The following is a 24,666-nucleotide window of genomic DNA, read 5'->3' as shown; positions in this document are numbered from 1 at the left end:
CCCCTGTTAGGAACCAACTCTGAGCGCTGTAGCTATGTCATGGTATCTAATTAATTCTAAAATGAAAGGCATATACAAACTTTCATATTTGTACTGATAACCGAAGAAGAGTTACTTCATGTGGAACTAATTCTGAATTCTAAATTCAAATTGGTTCACCAAAACTTAAACACAGTCCAACTTAAACTTCACCTTGTAAAATACTCGACTCGCAAAAGCATTTCTTTAATTTTTATATCATGCTAAACTAAAATCGAAATTTACTTGTATTCCAAAGCTTTTATATATGACGAAAATTTAACATATGCAGTTAAAACAAATTTGCTTTAAAAGGTTTTCAGCAAAAGGGTCCGTAAATTCGCACAGCGAATTGGTCGGTCGTCTCTGTGAAGTTAATTTGTTTACAAATCTCGACAAAGTAATAAAAGGGCTTAGTCCTGTTTTATTTAAATTAGGCAATAAAATAAATACAGTCCGCTGATGGCAGAGAGAAGAACTCAAAACATGAGACTCCGAGACAACTCTTAACTAAATTGTATTATTTTGCATTCATTTTTGTCGAAACATCCCTTAAATCGACTTACATAATATTTATTATAGCTGTCTTCAAATGGAGCGATGTTTCAATTTACAATTTTGGCAAGAGTTCTTGTTGCTACTGAAGCTATTTAAAATAATGATATGTTTCAAGTAATCGCTTTGAATAAAATACGCATTAGATGAATTAAAAATTAAGTAGGACCATAATAATTGCGTTATTTTTTTTTGGAATAAGAGGACAATCCAATTCATCTTATGGTTACTGTGGCTATCAAGATGATCACAATGGCTTTACCAGACTCTAAGTCTTTTTTTGCAGGTATGTATATATCTTTTTTTATGAGAAAGGAGGACAAACGAGCGTACGGGTCACCTGGTGTTAAGTGATCATCGCCGTACACATTTTCGTGCAACACCAGAGGAATCTCAGGAGTTTTGCCGGCCTTTAAGGAAGGTGTACGCCCTTTTTTTAAGGTACCCATGTCGTATCGTCCCGGAAACACCGCACAAGGAAGCTCATTCCACAGCTTTGTAGTACGTGGAAAAAAGCTCCTTGAAAACCATACTGTGGGGGACCGCCACACATTTAGATATCAAGGAAAAATCACAATAAGAAGTTTGTTACAAAGTTTGGGAGATTGAATAAGATTAAGCAGTTAATCAGAACACTCTTCGTGATAAGTGTGGACAGAAATATACTTTGTAGGTAGCGTTATTTTCCTAATGGTATAAATAAATATAAATGATTTCTATATCAATTGAGTTGAGAAGACACATTGTTATTTTGATTCTTTCTTGGGTTCTAGAAGATATCTGAAATATTCCTGCACCGGAGCAATATTTAGCAGGAGAGTTTGGATGATTTCCGGCAGTAATCGACACTAACATAATATGTAAAGTAAGATGGCAGTGGCCCGACATACAAGACTGCATTTCGTGCGAGTGTGGTTATAATCCAGTAGGAGGCTCCTTTGCACAGGATGCTGGCTAGATTATTGGTACCAGAACGGCGCCTATTCCTGCCGTGAAGCAGTAATGTGTAGGCATTACTATGTTACGATCTGAAGGGTGCCGTAGCTAGTGAAATTATTGAGCAAACGAGGCTTGACATCTTATGTCACAAGGTGGCGAGCACACTTGTAGTGCCGCTCAGAATTTTATGGTTTTTCAATAATCCTGTGCGGCACTGTATTGTAATGTGCAAGGCGTATTACCAGCAGCTCAACGACTTGCTCGTCTCGTCCCTTATTTTCACAAAAAAAAAGAGTCTATCGGTTTGTCATTATTTTTTTTTGGAAATCGAAACATTTGTTAAACTTTCCTAAAATATTATGTGTAATGAAATTCGCTCTATAATAATTACTTTAAATACTTACTACAGACTTAAACACACAAATTGTTTATCAAGTTATTATAAGCCTATTATATCCTGAATTAGATTTGAGAATAACGCCCTCAGCTTCATCGCAAGTAATTATTTCCGCAACAAAACAAAGTTAGGTAGTTTAATTAAGCCCGACAGCTGACTGCGTCATCTGAACATCATTTCAATGAGATATGAGGCGTTAAAGACTTAGATCTTTCAAATTACACGCCATTAATTGAGACGTCAAGTTCGCAAAAGAAAAAAGTAGGCCCGTTTCCATACTAATTTAGATATCATGAGAACAGGACGGACAAATTGTTTGCGATTCGTACCCGCTTCGAAGAATTAAGACATCGGACGGTCGCTTTGTTAGAGAATTATTTTTAGATGCCGACATTTCAATCGGGTTTGGTCAAAGTTAAGATTGGAGGTTTTTGTTGTGGAATAGTTTCGAGTTGAAATTGATTGAATCCCATTTAAGGATTTGATAAAAACTGTCGCCTTAGATTACCTTTGGTTTATGCATAAAGTCTAAAAAAAATTAAATTCCAAAACCATTATCATTAAGCTACATTTACCAGTGGCAGGCTCCTTTGCACAGGATGCCGGCTAGATTATGGGTTCCACAACTGCGCCTATTTCTGCCGTGAAGAAATAATGTGTAAGCATTATTGTGTTTCGGTCTAAAGGGTGCCGTAGCTAGTGAAATTACTGGGCAAACGAGACGAAACATCTTACGTCTCAAGGTGACGAGCGCAATTATAGTGCCGCAATCAGATTTTCGTGTTTTTCAAGAATCCTGAGCGGCACTGCATCGTAATGGGCTGGGCGTATCAATTTCCATCAGCACAACGTCTCTCCCTTATTTTTATTTAAAATAAATATTTCTTAAGGGAGAGGAGGCCAAATAAGCTTACGGATCGCCTGATGTCGCCCATATGTTTCCGTAATGCTAGAGGAATCACAGGTCCGTTGATGGTCTTTTAGGAAAATGTACGCGTTTTTTAAAGGCATGCATGCCATACGTCGTGGAAACTCCTCACGAGAAGGCTCTTTCCATAATTTGGTTTAACGTCTTTTGAAGTTTCTTAAAAACGTACAGTACGTATTGGCTACACATCCAAAGTGTGAGAATGATTTTCAAAGCGTAATCATTTTTAATCTTTCTAATAATTGTTTGAGTTAATAACATGCTATAAACTTTAGTTTAATGAATTTCGATGAGGTAAGAAGCTATTCTTCCCAAAAGTAAATACCCTTTAAGAGTGGATTGAGTATTTTCAGCTTTACCTCGTAAATTATTACCGGAAAATAATAATTAACAATAATTTGAACCCATTAATCAGTGAATAATTAAGTTGACCAATGACGACGTGTAATTCAATACGATCCTAATGCCATCGCCCAGCAGCCTCAGACTTAAGATTGAATATTTGTACAGCATCAGTACCAACATACTGCTAAACTCAAAAATTAAGTAAACAGCTGAAATAGATATCACAACAGTATTGGCCCCTGATGTAGATGTTACTTCTAGTGTTACTAGTTCGAGCTGGGGAGCCCCATGTGAGTCTATGAGAGGAATATTCAATGAGTGGACAAAACTGCAGAAATATATCATACAGTCATTATCATCAACATCTTTGGGGAAAACTTGCGTTCACCGGTTGAAGCAACAACTGTCACTTCGGTTCTGTTCTGGCCCGCCTAATACCAATGTGGTAGGAGTTTTCGGTTTTTGATTTCAAATGTATATTTATTCGTCACTATAAAAGGTATGCTACGCTCCTGTGATTCTTCTGGTGTAACAAGAAAATATGAGATACGGTGATCTCATACCAGATGAGCCCTATGTTTGTATACTCATGTGTAAAAGAAGGTTACATAAAGAAAAAACGTTGAAGATAGCAAATGCTTAGGAAGCATATAAAAACTTAAGGATCAGTGCCTTTTCCTGCCATAATAAATAAAAACTGAAACCTATTTCTACATTTTGTTCTTATTTCCATTTTCATCATGCATAACCTATTTCCGTGAATTAAGCTTATATTTAAATTATGAACGCGATATTAAAACGATATTAAATTCATAAATGAAGTAATAAATAAATGTTCAAGCCCACGCCCAGCTCAAGAATGACGTGCATTTTAATTAACAACTAGTTAAATAATTGAACAGTGTCAGTGAAGCTTTAATAGTCAACAGTTAATTGACACAAGAGAAATAGCGAAATGTTCACAGCAGCGTCAATGAAAAAGCAATTAAGCGCTTAGAAACTAAAAAATAAATTGTTTTCATTTATTGTTTTCCTACAGATATTTTCAAATGAACTACGTAATAGAATTTACCGCAAAGAAGATTCACACATTTTGTGCCGTGGGGATGTATATAGCAGACATACTTACCATCTGAAGACAAATATTCTGAATAACATTAGTAGATTTAAATAAAACACTTTTATAGGATTAAAACGCGTGTAATTGTAACGGTTTTAATGTAAATCTAAATAGATCTCTACATATAGTAGAGGTAAATTCTTCTATAGGTGGTCGAAAGGCTTTGGAAGCTGGACATGACGATAGCCAATTTAATTGAGGAATATCATCAAAAAGATAACATGTATAGTTGATGAGGTATTTGGCAAAATGCGCAATACGTTAATGTTATTCTGCACAATAGTGTGGTAAACATCTAGCCTGAGACGGCCAATTTGTATGTTCCTGAACCGACACGACCCTACAAGCTAAAAAAAATGTTTTTAAATTTTGTGGATGTCCATGGCTGGCAGTTATATTCGATCAAGTAAGTTGTCCATTCGCCCTCTCTAACATAAACAAGTACCTCTCAAACTGTAAAAGAAATTTTCAACTAGTCCTGTTCGAGGAAAGAGATACAGATTATTTTCCATTTAAAGTCTCTCAAAATTTTTATTAAGCTTTTAGCTAGCTAGCAGGAACGTAAAATTAGATAGTATTTGTAAATGCTCTCAAATTACCATTAAAGTGTTATTAATGGCTATGAATGAAAAAACTCCAATTAAAATCGATCTCGTTTCTTTTCATACAAATATGGTCACTTCTGCCACCCAGTTAACCGAATTGTAAAAAATGGTCTGTGCTAAACGAAGACTAGGCAACAGAAGTGAAAACTTTTAGTTGAGGTTAATAATATAAAATATAGCAATTTGATTGTCCTATATAAAGTAAATTCATTTACCTACCATGTATTATATCACTATAATTGTGTATAAATTAATCTGATCAGTAACGCAATACGGTCCAATAAAGAACAATTTTAGATGTGTTGTTTTATCAATCGACAATAACGCTTTATGTCAGACATTACCCATTCCTCTCATAATAAATATAACAAGCAACCAGAAAGTATATTCAAGAGTAAGCGTAAACCAAATCAGAATCATAAGTTAACATTCGGATACGAAACAAAAGGAACCATCAAAATAGATGAATGCCCAAGTACCAATGGAAAAGTAATTTAGCACTTAGAAAAAGATAAATTCGCTTCAAGTACAAAAGTATTATAAATTGATGCGAGCGAGACCAGAATGACTTGGTAATCGAAGTCAGACACTCGGTCGTTATTAGTAAATGATATTCGGTGTTTTAATGGCGATTTTATTCAAATACGCCGAACGAAATAGAAGATTTATGTCTTAATAAAGATTCTCGTTATAAATTCAAACTCTTTGGTGTCTATTATAGTGTCGCATTTTGAGTTAAAATATCTTAAGCATTAATGTTTCAAGTTCTTAAGATCTATTTGTTAATGGGAGTCATTTTTTATATCATTTACGATATATATATTTCGGGTTTACTTGTTGTAATCTGTCGATAACCAGTTTTTTCTTTAGTGAGAATGTTGGACAAATTGAGATGATTAATTAAGGGATACGATTGTGGGACCAACGGTGAACTGATTGAATAAACTTTAGCTTGTTTATAGAAAATTTTACCGATTATTGTGAATGTTAATGATAAATTGCTGTAAACGGGACATCATCTATCTACGCGTTGATCTATATTAATATACTAGCTGACCCGGCAAAGGTTGTTATGCCATATAAATTATTTTTAGAGTTAGACTGTTTCTTGGAAATTGCAACATTACTTTATTTTTCTAAAATTAAAAGAATTTTTCTCAAATAAACGCTTCATTAAGCCTAAGTTATTACATCAGCTACCTGCCAATAAAAATCCCGTCAAAATCGGTCGAGCCATTTCAAAGATTAGCTGGAACAAACACACAGATAGATAGGCGAAAACTGTAAAAAAAAATATTTTGGTGTGTGTATATATTTTCACACATGTAGTAAAAAACGGTTATTTCAATATTACACACAGACACTCCAATTTTATTTAAGTGTATAGATTATAACTAACGAATGTTGTTCTATTGTTCGTTGGTTGTTCCTACTTGTTAGTTTTGAATAATTTGTCTGTTTTACTCTATATTTATATCAATACTGCGAACCAATGTTATATTTATATGCTCAGTATTTGAAAACAAGAACGCGAAATATTTGACAAACAAATAAATAACCAGTCCCGTACATATATCTCCATATACAATGTATTTATAATTTCTCGTGTTCTGCCAAGTATGTGTACATAACACCGTTTACAGCAACTATTCAGATAAAATTTTACGTATCGCATGTTACTGAATAAGTTGGAGATACAAGCAAAACACAATTTTCTACATCAGTTGATTCTACTAAAAGTCTTATGACCGTGGAGAGTTGGACCCCGCCCAGGCTCATTTCCATATTCACAATGAAACGTATACGCCGAATTATTTATACATCTCGAATGTTTAATGTTAATAAAATGTTCAAATTTATACAACTGTGCTTCCTATTTTAATGCTGTTTTTCGCCGTTCGTGATTGCGCATGAATTTCAATTATTTGGGTCAACGTTTTTGCAGGCGATAAAAATATGTGAGGTTAAAGAGAATGTCTAATCACTTTGTTGAGTATTAAATCTGCAAACGTGATTAATTTTAATACTTTACCTTCGAAAAATATAATCTTTCAAGGATCAATATTTATGTGTGTTTTCACACATGATGGCGACCGAATAGCAGGTGTCGGAAACTATGGTTTTCTTTAGCTTCATCAAAAATATTTGCTTGAAATATTAAAGTCAAGTTTACAAGTAAAGTTAACCAAAAATTATAGTATTTTTTGAACAATCAGTTTCTACTATTACTAGTGAGTCTAAATAATATACTATTCACTATGATGTAACGCGTACAACTATGCCTGTATTAATAAAAATGTTAAACTTTAGTCGTAGGCTCTAACTTGGGTATTGCGGCTGACTTCTTTGGTGTATGCTTATCGTGAATAAATAGATGGAGATTAATGTTTTCATATATACTAACTATACTGCTTTTGTGATTTCAATAACTGATAATGATACCATCATAATATTTTAATTAATCAATAGGATAATGATGAAATTGACAGAAGTAGCATTTCTATGTGGATTCAAAAATTTTGATATTGAAATGTTTACATTACATACGTACATCTGGATCCTTAATAAAATTAATATTAGAGAACGCATGGTGTCAATCGGTAAGGCTCATCTTAAAATTCCTTGCATTACTTCAGTGGTAATTATATTAAATGAATTGATTATATTAAAAAAAAAAACAAGAAAATGCAAAGTTTGCAAATAGACATTTTGCCTATGATTGGTTTGTTCGGACGTATAAAGTTTCCCGCGTTTATTTACTAGGCTGCCTGACATTCGAAAAATTTCAGATTTATCATTGCAATATATTCTTGGTTTATTCCCAAATATAGCATTATACCAAGTTTTTTTGTAACGAAGATGCATAAAGTAATTATAAAACTTATAAACACAAAAATATTATTGCTGCAAATCCATTTCGCTAAAATCTTATAAAATCTGACGGTGTAACAAAATCATAGATTTCCACTTTAGCTTAATGTTTTTAACGAAGATACCATTAGGTTCAATATGTTTCTCCTACATTATATTAATACCTCCTTATTTATCAAATAGTTATTCAAATGACATCAACATATCTAGTGTTATGAGACACTTATGTTCGGTTCGATCCATGTTTATGTGATCCAATTTATTACGATTAATCAATAGTATTTTAATGGGATGCCACAAGGTATATTACTAGGACGACTTTTTTATCTGTTATGCGCTAATGATCAAGTATTTAACAAAATTTATTAATAGCTTAAATAAATAATCTTCAGTCTTGGGATTATTAATGTCATGCATAAAACATGTTCTGTAAATTATTTTTAACATGCAGAAAAACTAAACTAGCTTTATAATCCCGTATTTCTCCAATATGTAAATGTTTGTTTAAAGATATTTTAATACCTTATTAACTGATCATAAATTCAAGTTTATGCTTTTATAGAATATACATTTATTAACGTTTCAAGAGTATTTCCGTCATGGTTGTGTAAAATGTAATCACTATACAAATTAAATTTGAATACAAAATTTATGAAGGATGGTGGGACTGGAATCCGCGACCTCTCGCGCCCTGCGAGCGCTCTTCCACTGAACCAACGTAAGGTTCATAAATATTGATTGTCTTTGTTCAACTCTCTGGTTGTGGCTTCATCTACACGATCTACTTTATAGTTGATAAACTGCTCTGTTGAAGAGCGCACATAAGGAACGCGAGAGGTCGCGGGCTCGAGCCCGCATCGCTCATAAATTCTGTTTTCAAATTTTATTTGTATAATTAAACTCAGAAGTGAGAGAACTTTAAAAAAATAACAAAAAGTAATCATTATACTTATTTATCGGTTTTTATACAAATAAATAAAATAAAAGACATTTAGCATTATTCTTATTTAAGTACAGTATCAATTGCTTGAATAAAAATCAAATAAAATATATAACCTTTGGTATCATTTTACAGATAAGACGACATGTGAATTATTATTATTGACAACAAAGGCAGGATAAAAATCCGAAATGTATTTATAAGAAATCGCATCACGTATTAAGAAATTCGAGAACAACATGTAAAGAAATCTCAGAGGAAATAAAACGAGCAAGACTTTACGAATAAATTATTGCAATGTAGTGTATGATTTATAGTCCGATGTTAGTAATGGAACAGCTTGAAATGTACAACTGTTAACGCAAGTCGATATAGTTGGTGATGTCTAAGATATTTAATAAAGAGATACTAAAGTCGATGATTATAATGCGGACGCAGATTTGGTAACTTGCTGCGAGCGCTGTACGGATGCCTCACATTAAGCCCAGCGGGAGTTCCGGCGAGTAAACCAGTATCTTAGAGGGTAACGTAATAATATAACTATTCCTTGACCATGTTAACAAGACACTTTGTGTCTCAAATCTAGAGCAATACGGCCTTGTAAGCATGACTGTTTAGTGTGTTTGGGGTCACACTGAAGTGTCTAGTTAAATTTGACGTGTAACATTAATTCATGCTTTCGTTGATTACTCACGATCGAAATGATTATGATGTTAAAATTTGTAATTAAACTTTTGACGTTTCAAGCTATGGTTGATTTCTTTATAAGCGTTGGATGTTTTATTATCATCGTATTGGTGTAAAACTAGCTTGTTTTATTACAAGGTAAATATTGTGTAGAGCTGTTTCGGATCTTTTTGTGGTAGTCGAAAGGATTTCAATCTGTGATGTTAAAAAAATATCTTATAAATAAACATGAGTGAGTATCTATGTTTTAAGCAACAAGTTGTGGGTTAGAACCCCGCTAGATATATAATATATAAGTATATATATAATCGCTTATAAAATGCTCATAGAATACCTTTATTTATTTATGGTGTATGTGGATGATGCAGCTACTGTACTCAATAACTTTTGTATTAATTTACATTTACTTTTTTGACTTACTCTTACTTGATTTTACATTTTACATATTATATTGTAATTTGAGATGATTTGTAAATCGATGTACTTAAATGTAAATCTTGATATAAAAGAGTGGCAATGAGTTTCTTGCTACTTCTTCACATTAGCTCAACCCTTTACGAAGTAGCGGTAGATTCATTAAGATTTTTTTTATGACATTCATAAGTGTCATTTCCGTGACCTACGTGAATAAACTGATTTTGATTTGATTTAATTTATAATGCTTATTACTTCATTTATGATTCGTCAGTCATTCATAATCTTCAAATATTGCAGTGTCCTTCTTTGTGTGGTTTGTTTAGATCGATATGACGTACATCCACATCGATATGACAGACTCGTAGACTCCCGATTCCTAAAAAGATTTTGGGCATATTATTTAGGTTGCTTTGATCCAGATAAACAATAAAAAATGAACGCGGACCAAAACGTAAAAACGAATTAATATAATACTGAATGCAATAACTCATCATAAAGTCATATTTACCGTGAAGTACGCGAGTTGAGATTAATCGGGATCTGATCTTATAAGTTTGTGTTTGTGAGTTATGTTTGTTTTGAATTGTAGATTAGATTTAGTAGGAATTCTGGTGATATATGCATCGAGTTTGTCCTCTACTTTGGAAACCATTGGTACGTGAATATAAAATAAACATACCTCTGGTTATAAATTTCTGACCTAAACATCAAAATAAAATGTAGGTAGTAATATTTTAGGATTTGTAACAACATCTTTGGTTTGATTCACGTCTTTGCCGTATACGATAGGTATTTTACTACAGGTAGATTATATACTTTTCTGCAATACAGGTTAACTTATGTCTTTCAAATCCTCGTAAATATTAGGTAGCTAACAGGCTACTTTAGAAGTTTCCGATGCTTACCTTCTGATATCACTAGAAGACCAGGTTACAGTCGCTTAACTATTTTGTTGCCATCCGTTAACTAGTATATTTACTTACAATCCTTACATAGTTATTAATTGTGAACTTTTTCACTAGCGCCATGACACTCGACGATACTTTCTGTATACAAATGATTGATTTGTGATTGAAAACGTCATATTATGCTACCTGGTTATTTTTTTAATTGTTTTATAAAAATACGGGACGAGACGAGCAGGACGTTCAGCTGATGGTAATTGATACGCCCTGCCCATAACAATGAAGTGCCCTGTGCTGCCTCGGGGCGTAAAAAGAATAGGGTAGTCCCAGGTCCAAGGGTGTCGTAAGAGGCGACTACGGGCTTTTTGAAAGTGGGAGAGTCACGCTGCTGTCTTATGACGTCAGCACAATCGGGCCAGACTCGTCCGGGTTACTTACCACACTCGCACAGAATACCGGCGTGAAGTAGCGGCCTAGTGCCGCTATGTTTCGCATAGGTTAGTGTCGAGGACCGGAGGCCATTCCCCCCCGTCCTTTCCCCCCCCCCGCCCAACAAAATATGAGAGCGGTCCTAAAAAATAAATTACCCCAGGAGGGTACCGGCTCTTGTAGAGCCGGAGAATCCCTCCCCGAGCATTCGCGCTCGGGCTGCCCCTCGTATTCTGGGGAGGGCACAGTACCGTGTATGTCACAGGACAAACAGAGCAGCAACACCACGGCACCCCGCTCCACGCTGAATGTGGACTTTTGTAACATCCGGGGAATTCACTCCAACTTAAACGCCGTCCACCACCACCTTGAGACGGCGCAGCCGGCCTTGTGTTTCCTTACGGAGACGCAGATATCTCGACCTAGCGATACGTCATATTTAACGTACCCCGGGTACAAAATTGAGCATAATTTCATGCCTCATGCCGGGGTATGTGTGTACGTTAGGGAGGATATCTGCTGTCGCCGTCTCGGCAATTTTGAGGGTAGGGGCCTGTCTACTCTCTGGCTCCGCGTAGATTTAGAGGACCGCGTCCGCATCTATGCGTGTGTCTACAGGTCCCATAGTGGTAACGCAGAAACGGATCACCTCATGAGCTGCGTTCAAGCGGCATTTGATGACGTGCTTGCTCAGATCCCCTCCGCTGAAATCGTAGTCTTGGGTGATTACAACGGGCACAATGCCGAATGGCTTGGATCACGTACCACAGACTACGCAGGGCGATCTGTGCATAATTTTGCATTGGCGTATGGTCTGTCCCAATTGGTTGAGTCGCCGACGCGGCTCCCGGATGTGGATAGCCACATGCCGTCCTTATTAGATCTTCTGCTGACTACAGATCCCGATGGTTACCAGGTCTCTGTCGACGCCCCTCTCGGAACGTCCGACCATTGCCTGGTCAGGAGTGTAGTGCCTATCCGACGCCAACGTCGCAGACCACCAGCGACCCGCCGCGTTTGGCACTACAAGTCAGCAGATTGGGATAGGATGCGTTCCTTTTTTGCATCCTACCCTTGGGGCAGGGTTTGTTTCCTTTCGGATGATCCTAGTGCCTGCGCCGTTGCAGTAGCCGATGGGATACTGCAGGGCATGGATATTTTTATACCAAGCTCTGTAGTACCGATCGGTGGCAGATCACAGCCCTGGTTCGATGCGTCAGTTAAAGCAGCATCTGACTGCAAAAAACAGGCGTATCGAACTTGGGTTGCGGCGCTGGGCTCAAAGGATCCGAACTGCAAAGTTCTGAAGAGGAAATATAACCGTGCCTCCAGATTTTTTAAGCGGCAAATCGCCCGTGCGAAATTGAAGCACGTCGTCAAAATTGGCGAGCAGCTTTCCAGTTACCCGACCGGAACACGCAAGTTCTGGTCGTTGTCGAAAGCTGCTCTTGGTAACTTCAACCAGCCGTCCATGCCGCCGTTGCACATGAGGAATGACACCCTGGCCCATACGGCAAAAGAGAAAGCCGATCTCCTGTGCACTCTTTTTTCCTCCAACTCGACTCTTGACGACAACGGAAAAACACCGCCGACCATCCCGCGGTGTCAGAGCTCCATGCCTGAAGTACAGTTCCGACAGAAAACTGTTAGGCGAGCTCTGTTTTCGTTGGACGTCAGGAAGTCGAGCGGGCCGGATGGCATTTCTCCAATCGTGCTTAGAACGTGTGCCCCTGAGTTGACGCCGGTGCTAACGCGTTTATTCCGGCACTCTTATTCAAAAGGCGTAGTCCCTGATTCATGGAAGTCAGCCCTTGTCCATCCGATCCCAAAAAAAGGAGACAGTTCGGATCCGGCAAACTACAGGCCTATTGCTATTACCTCCCTACTCTCCAAAATTATGGAGAGCATAATTAACCGCCAGCTCTTGGTATACCTTGAGGGTCACCAGTTGATCAACGACCGGCAGTACGGCTTTCGCCATGGTCGGTCGACTGGCGATCTTCTGGTATACCTAACACACAGATGGGCGGCGGCTATTGAAAGCAAGGGGGAAGGCCTGGCAGTTGGTCTGGATATAGCGAAGGCCTTTGATCGTGTATGGCACAAGGCGCTCCTCGCAAAACTTCCATCATTTGGGCTTCCCGAGAGCTTATGCAAGTGGACCTCCAGCTTCCTCACTGGGCGCAGCATACAGGTCGTTATCGACGGTTATTGCTCGAATCCCAAGCCCGTGAACGCTGGAGTGCCCCAAGGCTGTGTGCTATCTCCCGCGCTGTTTCTTCTGCATATCAATGATATGTTGGACACCGCCAACATGCATTGCTATGCAGACGACAGCACTGGTGATGCCGTATACACGGGCCATGCAGGTCTCTCTCGGGAAAACGTCGACCAGTGCCGGGTGAAACTTGTGTCTTCTATCGAGTCCTCTCTCGAGAAGGTCGCGGAATGGGGTAAGTTGAACCTTGTCCAATTTAACCCCCAGAAGACTCAAGTTTGCGCGTTTACCACTAAAAAAACCCCATTTGCCGTATCACCGCTCTTCGAGAACACTTCCCTTAAAGCCTCGCCTAGTATCGGAATACTGGGTCTCGTAATCTCGAGCAATTGCCAATTCCGTGGCCATCTGGAGGGCAAAGCCAAACTGGCTTCAAAGAAACTGGGCGTCATAAATAGAGCACGGCAATACTTCAAGCCGGCCCACATTCTAGCGCTCTACAAAGCGCAGGTCCGGCCTCACATGGAGTATTGCTGTCATCTCTGGTCTGGCGCACCCCAGTATCAGCTCGATCCATTTGACCGCGTGCAACGCAGAGCAGCTCGAATTGTCGGGGACCCAGTACTCTGTGAACGGCTGGATCACTTGGCGTTGCGTAGAGACGTCGCTTCATTGTGTGTCTTCTACCGCATTTATCACGGGGAGTGTTCCGAAGAGCTGTTCAACCTGATTCCTGCCGCCGAATTCCACCTTCGCACGACACGCCGCAAGTTACGATATCATCCCCACCATCTGGATGTGTGGCGGTCCTCCACAGTGCGGTTTTCAAGAAGCTTTCTTCCTCGTACCACGAAGCTGTGGAATGAGCTTCCTTGTGCGGTGTTTCCGGGACGATACGACATGGGTACCTTCAAGAAAAGCGCGTTCACCTTCCTTAAAGGCCGGCAACGCTCTTGTGATTCCTCTGGTGTTACAGGAGAGTGTGGGCGGCGGTGATCACTTAACACCAGGTGACCCGTACGCTCGTTTGTCCTCCTATTCCATAAAAAAAAAAAAAGTGCCGCTCAGGATTCTTGAAAGACCCAAAAATTCTTAGGGGCACTACAGTTGCGCTCATCACCTTGAGACATAAGATTATAAGTCTCATTTGCCCAGTAATTTTACTAGCTACGGCGCCCTTCAGACCGAAACACAGTAATGCTTACACATTACTGCTTCACGGCAGAAATAGGCACCGTTGTGGTACACATAATCTAGCCGGCATCCTGTGTAAAGGAGCCTCCCACTTTCTGTATACAAATAATTGATTTGTGATTGGAAAACGTTATATTCTTAGTTACCTATCTGGTTCCCTCAAGTACTCTATCATTAGATGTAAAAAAAAAATCGGTCCAAAAACGGATTTCAACATGATAATCAGTCACTATTTCAATTATTCATATAGTAATCCTACATTTACAGATAGTAAGAACAAGTTCAATTCAAAAATCTAATTTGTCTAATCACACTGCAATAATAATTAACATTCTTAAAAAGCTTCTCACATCTATAAAAGTAGCGTTATCTTAATGGTCCGTTAGTCCGTCTAATGATATGAATGAGATTCCATAAACCATTCTCGAGAAAAACTATCGTCTCTGATTCGCACTGGTTTTTCTCATATCTCCAATACAAGCTTGGAATGGGCGATATCATGTCATATATCTATAGGAGCGGCGACCGACAGGTGACAAAAAGCGTTATGAATGCCAGAAGCGGTCGTTTTTATAAGGAACCAGTTCTGTTCAATAAGAATGTTGGGGTTACAGTGATGAGGAACAAAAAGATTGTATGTGTCTCCTAAATAAGCGGACTGGGATGTGGATGATTCTAACATTATCAAACAATACGCTTTATAAACAAACGGTAGGCTAGGGCCATTTCGATTGTTATGGTTCCTAATTATACAAATGATTTAAGTTTTCTTTAGTGTTAATTCCTCGTTTTCTTTAGTGTTGACTCTCTCTGAGTCTCGTGCCAGATTTTGGCGAGACAACACGTCCTGAGGATGCCTCGTATAGAGGCGAAACACGTGTCGAATTGTTTTAAAAATAAATATTGGCGGAATTAACACTTAAGAAAACTTAAATCATTTGTATAATTATGGGTTTCCGCAAAGTAACGCCTAATTCAATAAATTTTCGTGGTTCCTAATGCATACCCGATATAAATTCGTAATAATAATTTAAGTCAGGGTGCGATGCGATGTGAGTTGATGATGATTTAGCCAAACAAGTCCACAGCTATATAATATTTTCTATGTACATTTTATATAATAGTGCTACATTGAGTGTACATAAATAATATTATGATACTGTTAAGATACTGTCTATAAATCTCAAGGACATATTGGTTATTTGAATTCTTCACATAAATTTTGAGGTTATGTGAAAAGAGTGCAAACACCCCCCTCCCCTTTTTCTTCTTCCCGGCCTCAAGTCGGCCGTAATTTATTTATTTTTACTTTCATTTTTGTTATATTCTCATCCTTTTCCAATGGGTTTCATCCTACTCTTATTTTTTTGGTTTAAAAAATCATCGACCCTAGTCTTTTAGTCGTAACCGCGAATTTAGTGGCCTCAAACTAACAAATATAATAAGATACTGCGATGCAATCGGCATTTAACATGAAACAGGCCGTGTTAAATAATAAAAACTTGATAATTACGAGATGTAAAAGAAATATGATGAAGAATCAACAGAACGGGATCCAAACATAATTATGATACAATTGATATTTTGGAAGCGACGCCTTGAATTTAAAACAGCGTTTATACACAATGTTTTATTTAATTTAAAGGCGTGGATTTTGTTAACTTTATTTTATTCGTTGGGTCTAATATATTGAATTAGTAGATTGTAATATCATTGTTTTTTATGATAGATGCGTTTGCCATTCTAATGCAGTATTACTGAGAGTTCTTATAAAATCCGAAATTCTGAGCGGCACTGCGATTGCGTTTGTTTTGCTTTGACACATTAGTTAGTGCGAACTCTAAGGCACGGTATCTACCAAAGCGGATAGGAGAGGAGACGAGAGGGGATATGCCGCGAAGCTGTCAAGTTATTTCCAGCAAAGCGGAGAGGAGATATGAACTGTGCATAGCGGAGATGTGAGCTGTGAGAGCTCAGAGTCAGTCAAGTGATATCTACGAATGGTCCGCCTACAGGAATCTCCACCCCGCTTTATCGCTCAACGCGGACAAAATTCTTTAGAAAAATGAGACATTTCCTCTCCGCTTGATCCATTTCCACCAAAGCTGAGCGGAGAGGAGATGTGAAAATATCGAAATCTGATTGGTTATCAAAATACATCTCCTCTCCTCTCCGCTTTGGTGGATACCGAGCCTAAGGCCTAAGGTTATCAAACCAAGCGATGGGTTTTGTTGTATTTCATTTTAGGTTGGGTCTAACTTAATATGGCAAATTATTAGAATGGAGTAATTTTTTTAACAATTGCTGTAATGTGTCGCTTATGCTCTAGAAACTCCTACTTAACTATCGTTGACTTTTCTGTCCCAATAAACTTAACGACGGTAACTCACCTTATACGTGCACGCTGTCTGTCAATGGAACGACGTATAGCTTACCAGCGATATAAAGTTTGTATGGAAATTGCAATTCACGCGTTCCAATATAAGGTGATAAGAATGACTTATCGGGGACTATGGGACAGCTTCAGATTATTGACAGCTTATTACTGACAGTAGAAGGTAGTAATTTATCTCTATTAGACCGGCCGTTAGATAATCGCAAAACGTTGACCTTGTGACCTTTGTATGATGCTTCCTATCTCATATTCTCCCACATTAAATCGTGTCTGTCTCTTTGTACTGTCTCGCTTTTTCGTTTCATCGACTTTCAAATCATTGCTAAAGAAGTTTTTACTTCAATAAGATGAAGTTAAGTTCACAGCACGTACCCTCGCTATCATATTATAAGATAACAACCAGAAACGGACTAACATGGAATGTGTTGAAATTTGAATCTATCATCACCTTTTCCACCTCATGCTGGATCAAATCAATGATCAAATAATAAGAAACCTACCTTCCATAAGGATGGTTATTAAAACTAAAGCAAAACCAGTCACGATACATCGATTAAATTCAACTTCAATTACAATCTAAATTGATCTTACAAACCTTTCCGGCAACACAAATAGAGCAACTGTGATAATAAACTTCTTATTCACAAATAAATGGGTGTTGAAACGTTAATCTTATAAACGATATTACATCGCTCCATTGCATCGAGTAATCCGATTACGAAAGATTCGTAAAACAAACTGGTGGTGCCATGAAATAATTCCTCTTAGGGAATAGATGTTGTTAAAAAAATATGAGAGTGAAATTTTAAGAAGCGCGAATTGCTGTAACACAAAAGTAACTGGGTGAATTTGGTTTCTAAAATTTTCTTACAAATTCAAATTCAAAAACACTTTATTCATGTAGGTCACAAAAATGACACTTATGAATGTCAAAAAAAAATATATAAATATTGTTTCTTATTGAATTTACCGCTACTTCGTAAAGGGTTGAGCTAATGAGAAGAAGTAGAGAAAGAAACTCATTGCCACTCTTTTAAGCCAAGATTTACATTTTAGTTGTTTTACAAATCATTTCAATTACAATATATGCAAAGTGACGCAACAAAAATACTCAAAAGTCAAAAACTGAAAGGCTTACACGAGTAAGTCAAAAAAAAGAAAAAAATGTAAATTAATACTTATAAACACAAGAGTTATTGAGTACGTTAGCGACATTAGTTTTTTTTTTCTTCGTTCATTATTAGGAGAGGCAAAGGGTTCAAGCCCATACAGCCGTATTCGTTATTTAATAATTAATTGTCAAAGCCATCTTTGCAAGATTTTTCCAATAATATTGTTGTAGGAACTAATAAGTTATTTGTATATGTATGCGTGACCACACTGTCTTCCCATCAATTATAATTTTATTTTATATTCAGTAGCGGTCTCTAACTCATGTAGTTCAGTTCACTTATAAAAATTAATTAACTTATAAAGACTACACTTTCGCCGTTGAATAGGACCCTAATCTACAATTGTTCTTTCGACAAACGTAGAATGGCACGAGTAATAAATAATTTAAAGGAGTTTTGATTTGTTACGCCAAAGAAGTATAACTTCTTGCATGCATACATAACTACACACACACTTAATTTTTTTTCTATAGGGTATCTATAGATGTTACACCAATTTAGTGAAAAATCTTAGAAATTTCACTTAATCCAGAAAGTCGACGAGAAGAAATGAGGAATCAATTTCATCCAGTATTCAGCTAACTTGACCCAACTTATCCAAATGATTTGAGTTTTCTTTAGTGTTAATACCGCCAATATTTGTCTTTAAACAATTCGACACGTGTTTCGCCTCTACACGAGGCATCCTCAGGACATGTTGAGTCGCCAAAATCTGGCACGAGACTGACTTCAGTCTTTGGATAATTTTGGATTTCCACAAAAAACGCCTGCTTCAATAATTTTTTTTGACCTAACTTGCCAATTCGTTTTGCCAACACGTTAAATAAACAAGCTAAATCATTTCGAGATGCTCAAGCAATAAGTTGGGATAACTTGATAAGATTCGAGATTGAAAAACGAACTTAGCACAGACTAACAAGAACTATTGATCAACTTAGGGCAGAAGTTAGGTTACTATTATATAATATACTACATCATAAGCTGCACATTCAGTTACTTTGACAAAAAAACCTTAAAAGCTTTTGAAAGACTGCTTCAAAAATTAGTCATCATGAAATCTGGAGACTATGGGAGTTGTAAAATTAGCTCTATAGGTAAAAATACGAGAAACATATTTAGATGTGAAATAAAATATCAAATGATAACATAAATAAAACTGAAAACAAAATTTTATGAAAGATGCGGGAGTCGAAGCCGCGACCGCTTGCGTTACGTGCGAGCGCTCTTTCCAACTGAGCCAACCGTTCGAGTGATGTATCGATTATAAAATCTTGTATGCTTTGTTCAACTCTCAGTTTGTGGCTCCATCTACAGGATTTATTTTACAGTTGATAACCTGCGCTACTGTGACGTTGACGTGCCACATGTTCTGTAAACCTTTGCTAATAATTTAATTTAAAATGGCGGGTTGCGTAGTAAATCTTTATAAAAATAATACTACATGAAATAAGAAAGAGACTGGTATCACATATCATCAGTAAATATTTTGTTTTTTATTAATTACAATGTAAAATAACCCGAAGCGTATGTTACAAAATTTCAAAGATGCCATTGAATTTCAAGATGTCACGCATACAAGCATTTAATAGTTGCCGTAATAAAAAAGCTATCGTTCTTAGGTGGTGCGGTATCTAGTTGGAGCGAAGCGGAGACCAATCCCTAATCTAAGTTTCCGACAAAGCTTGTCACATAAAATTATCTTTTATTTGCACGTCAAACAAAACCGTGTACTGTCACATTTGTTTCCAATTAGACACATTATGAAATAGTGTGGAAGTCGAGATGGGTGTCTGTCTGTCATTAATAACCCGGCGTTTCAACACATGTGAGTTTAAGTTACAGATTTATTGTGTGATTATTGTTTATCTCTTAATTTTATAGTGTGTTAAATGCCTTGTTTGGGTCGTGTAAATCATTGTATTTGAAGCAAAAAATAGTCCTGTATGAACGTTATGATGGATTGGGAATGTTTTAGTTATAAAAGAAACTTATGATAAGCGAAATAGAGTTTGACAAATCTCTGTATTTGTAATTATGCTCAGGAAAGAAGAATGCAAGCATCGAAAAGTGTAAACATATATTATTATATCTTCTATATTAGAAGAAGAATTTGAAAGAATAGGAGGTCTCCTAGTCATAATCAATGTGGCACAGCACCCATAGGACAGAACCAGCTCCTGCGTCCCGTAGTCCCAGCGACGTATATTTACGTCTCCCGCTTTCACCACACCACCAAGGCCTCCGACATTGTTCAGTACTTGGTGGAGAAGACAAGGTTCCGGTTGGGGGTCGAAAAGCTAGTGACGCGTCACGCAGTAGACTTTAACTCTTTTGTTGGTCGCGTCCCGACAGAACATATATCGACATTCCTGGACGTGAAGCTGTGGCCAAAGGGGATCGTGTTCCGCAAGTATCGTCACCGCGAAAATGTGACGTAGATTTAAGTTTTAAAAATATGTATGTTGTTAGATTATGAGGTATTTATTTTATGGGCCTTGTAGCCTGAAATAAAATGATTTAATATTATTATTATTCGAAATTATACATCTATATATATATTATATATTTATAGTATATATCTATCTACTATCTGTAAGAAATAATTTATATTATTTAAACACGACTCGTATATTGAATGCAGCACCTTACAAACTAATTTGTTGTGTATATTACAGCCATTGTACAATACTCTATTTGATTGAAAAGAGTGGCGGTTGAGTTTCTTATATGTTCTTCTCACGAGCTCAACTTTTTACGAACATAAGGTAAATTCAGTAATTTAAAATAAATATTTGGGGTGACGATTCTAAAGCGTTTTGTTTAAGCGTAATTAAATAAAGTTTATTCGACTTTGACTATAATCAAATTATCAATTTCTAAGGAATTCTAATTATAACTCTTTTTTAATTCTTTGACTTTTTGTCTGTCTTTTTGTGCAGATGTTTACGTAAGGACTTGTTGAAATCATCATGATAAATTTATGCCTATACAACTATTCGTACTATATACTACTTACTGTATAAGTACTAATATATACTTGCAATATTCGAATCAGAATTAGTGAAAAATAGAGAAGACCGTGAAATTAAATTTTACTATTTAACTGTTTTATGCACACGAATGTTTCCCCAAACTGAATTCAAAACTTTTTTTATGACTATAAAGGACGAGACGATCACGACGTTCAGCTGACGATAATTCGCCCTGCCTATTACAATGCAGTGCCGCTTAAGATTCTTGAAAAATCCAAAATGTTAAGTCTCGTTTGCCCAGTAATTTCACTACCTATGGTAACCGAAACACACACTATGTGTCAGCATTAGCTGACACATAGTTCTGGCACTCATAATCTAGCAGGCATCCTGTGCAAAGGAGCATGCTAGCAGCGACACTTTGTTCCCCCGTTGAATATTGGCTATTTAGCAGTCCTTCAGAATAAAAGTAATATAAGTCATTGAACGACTCTCAAACTGACGCATTTTGTTCTAACACGTCATAAACTCACACGTAGTCATTATAAATCCAATTTGCTCTATAATTAACACAACAAACAGTGGATTGAGAAACCCGATCTTACTTAAAAATCAAACACGGTTGGTAAGTACTACTGACAGCAAACATTTTTAGTGTTAAAATATTTGTCAAAGCCGGTAGCGGTCACTTTTACGTCGCTTTTACCGATAATGGTCAAACAATATTTGATAAACTAACGATCGGTCCTTTTCATCGATATTTTTTTAAGTAGCATTACATCAGCTGTGAGTCATTTAAGCATCGAATTTTGGACATATAATGCTAAGTCAGAAATCATTTTACTTTAGACATGCGTAAACTATATAAGTTAGTCTTGACATTTTAAATATCAATTTTTTTATGGAATACTACGCTTTTCATGGGAATTGGCTAGTAAATTTTCACAATAAAAGTTGAAGTTACATTATAAAAAACGTATGCTTTTAAGCCATCTAAGGCTTCGCCTTGGTTACGCGGTTACGGTTAATGCGTTATTGTTTAACTCTTATTTATTCTTGTTTTATGCTAAAGAAAGATTTCAAGTCCCTTTTCAAGATTCTTGAGAATTTGATACATAAATGATAAGTCACAGTAATAATTTTTGAAGTGAAAATATCTTTAGCGGCGTTGAGCACTTTTATTGGGATGGGTATAAAATGTTAAACTCGCGTCAAGACATTTGACCTGATCGAAAATTCGTAAGACAGTCGTTGGAATTATAGATGAAATTTGATTTTTCTGAGAGATAAACTTTAATGTAAAATAATTGTAATAGTTTTGAAGTGTTAATGTTAATTAATAATCAAATGGCGGTGATCACTTAACACAAGGTCCTGTACGCTCGTTTGTCCTCCTTTTTCCATACAAAAAATAGGGTTAAATTTTTTATGTACTGCAAATTGCTATTTTTGTGTACGATAGCGCAATAAATGAATATTTTATTTAAGAACATAAATAGATAGTACTTTTGTAATGATAAATAAAGGCAATCATGCGAAATTATTCTCTAACCATTCCAAAATATTCAAAAATGCACAACGTTAATATCCAATTTTTGACATCTGCGGCACACAAATAATGAAAAATTTTATATTAGCCGTTTAAGTATAGTTTACTTGGCGGCAAAAAAAATAACACTTTGAATTTTACCGATCTAGCTGGCATCATGTGCTAAGGAGATGTCGTGGTCGTTGGCATTTGGACTTCCGACACGGACCACTTCGGAATACTTCAACTATAACTGTATAAAGTTATATATTGGTGGGATTAAAAGCAATATTATTACATGTTTCAGTGTAAGAGAGTCCCAGAAAGCTTAAGATGGGAAACATCTTAGACGCTGTATTAAAGGTATCTTCAAAAAAGGATTTTCATCCTTTTTGATAAAAACCCAAGTTTATCATTTAAATTACAATCTATCCTAAGGCTAAAAATAAATTTAATTTAAACTTATTTAACTAAGTAGAGTAAAACTAAGAGTGTCCATTAGCACTGTTCTTGTAGTCTCTATTAAGGGGAAGACATTACGTTCTTGTGTTCTTTATACTTAGTAATTGTTAGTTAACATGTAACAATGTTTCAAAAAAGCTGAGTATTTTTTCTATTTTCATGATAGATTTTGTGGATGAGAATATGACGCATTATTTGGCGGTAGGTGATAAGTAATGTACTTGCTATTAAGATAGTATTTGATAAAGATTTGTTGATTCTGATGAATTTAATAACAAACAAATGCTTATTAAAAATAATAAAATGGTATAGAAATGTATGTAGAGTATGCTCTATTATACATAGCGAGAATTGGAATTGCTTTGTGAAAGCTTGAGTACATAAAATATATGTACAGGTATTTGTGTAAATTCAAGTACAGTAATAAGATAGCCTTTAATACTCACGAGCTCGCTACGGCGCGGATCCTGCAACAAACAAAAGACATCAACGTCAAAACACCATTAGCAGTTCTCAATACACATCTATTTTATATCAGTTACATTAATATTGACAGTGACTATAAAGGTGTCTTCATACAAAACAGATGCGGCGGTAACAGTGCGGCTGTCCGGGAGCATTGTTTAACTTTAGGAAAATTTGTAGAGATAATAGATAATAATAAGTTGATGTATACTTATATAGTATGACGTAAACTCTGAAAATTTATGTCAAATATAAATTTACTAAAGATATTAAAGTTGCATTATTTATAGTTTAACCTTTCCCGAACATACGGTACAACAGAAAAGTAATATCTAACGTGTTCAAAGTAGCCTTAAACCCACTTTTATAATGGTTAAAGGGCTTAGTTTAAACTAAATTACTTTCATAATGGTTATTGTGAACTTAAATTTAACTTTGCAAATTTAATATTTTATTTTCTTATTTTGTGATATATGTATGGAACGCATGATAATACTTGAAATATACAGCAGTTATAAGAATTTTTATCAATTACATGCTGAAAGTATGCAATTTTAACATTAATTTATTCAAGGTGTCGTGATCGTTAAATAGTTTCAAACTTTTGGATCATTCGACGTCGTATTGGATCTGTGTGGAACACCTTAACTATCACTGAATAACTTAATGTGTAGGTGGGATCAAAAGAAACATTATGCGTTTCGGTTTAACATTCAAAGATAACCGTGTATGGCCTATACTCTAAAGTAAGATTACTATTTTATTTACTGCCTCAAAATGCTTGATAATCCATGTCTTAATTAGCCAGGCGGGTAGAGAACCTTTACTATAACACATTCAATGATAGATTTTTGTCGTAATTCATATAATTGAACTATATAAAACTGAACTTTGATGTGAGAGCTTAAGGTTGGAATTGTAACAACTTTTAAGGTTTTAAAATATTTTCTCTCAGACTGTTCACGATTTAATGGTAGCGGATCAGATCATATGTTTGATCGGTCAATATTCATTTGGTAGAGAGCGATTTGATTAGAACATTTTGAAAATGCACCATTCTATGTTATTCGTTTTGAAATATAACATTCTGATTGAAGCTTTTAT

At 36.2% G+C, this 24,666-nt stretch overlaps 1 protein-coding gene across 5 annotated transcripts in view; it reads right to left on the bottom strand.

Moving 5' to 3' along the window:
- The window catches only part of LOC126964921 (uncharacterized), a 648,802-nt gene that overhangs the window by 525,705 nt on the left and 98,431 nt on the right, over positions 1 to 24,666 (bottom strand). For all 5 annotated transcript variants that reach the window (XR_007729448.1, XM_050808242.1, XM_050808243.1 and 2 more), the window contains one exon: positions 23,544 to 23,564. The gene's annotated coding sequence lies outside the window, so the exon portion shown is untranslated. The remainder of the gene's footprint in view (positions 1 to 23,543; positions 23,565 to 24,666) is intronic.

Source organism: Leptidea sinapis, chromosome 6 (genome assembly GCF_905404315.1).
Source record: "Leptidea sinapis chromosome 6, ilLepSina1.1, whole genome shotgun sequence".
Lineage (NCBI taxonomy): Eukaryota > Metazoa > Arthropoda > Insecta > Lepidoptera > Pieridae > Leptidea > Leptidea sinapis.
Note: the sequence above shows the minus strand (reverse complement) of the source record. Positions and strands in the feature narration are given on the sequence as shown.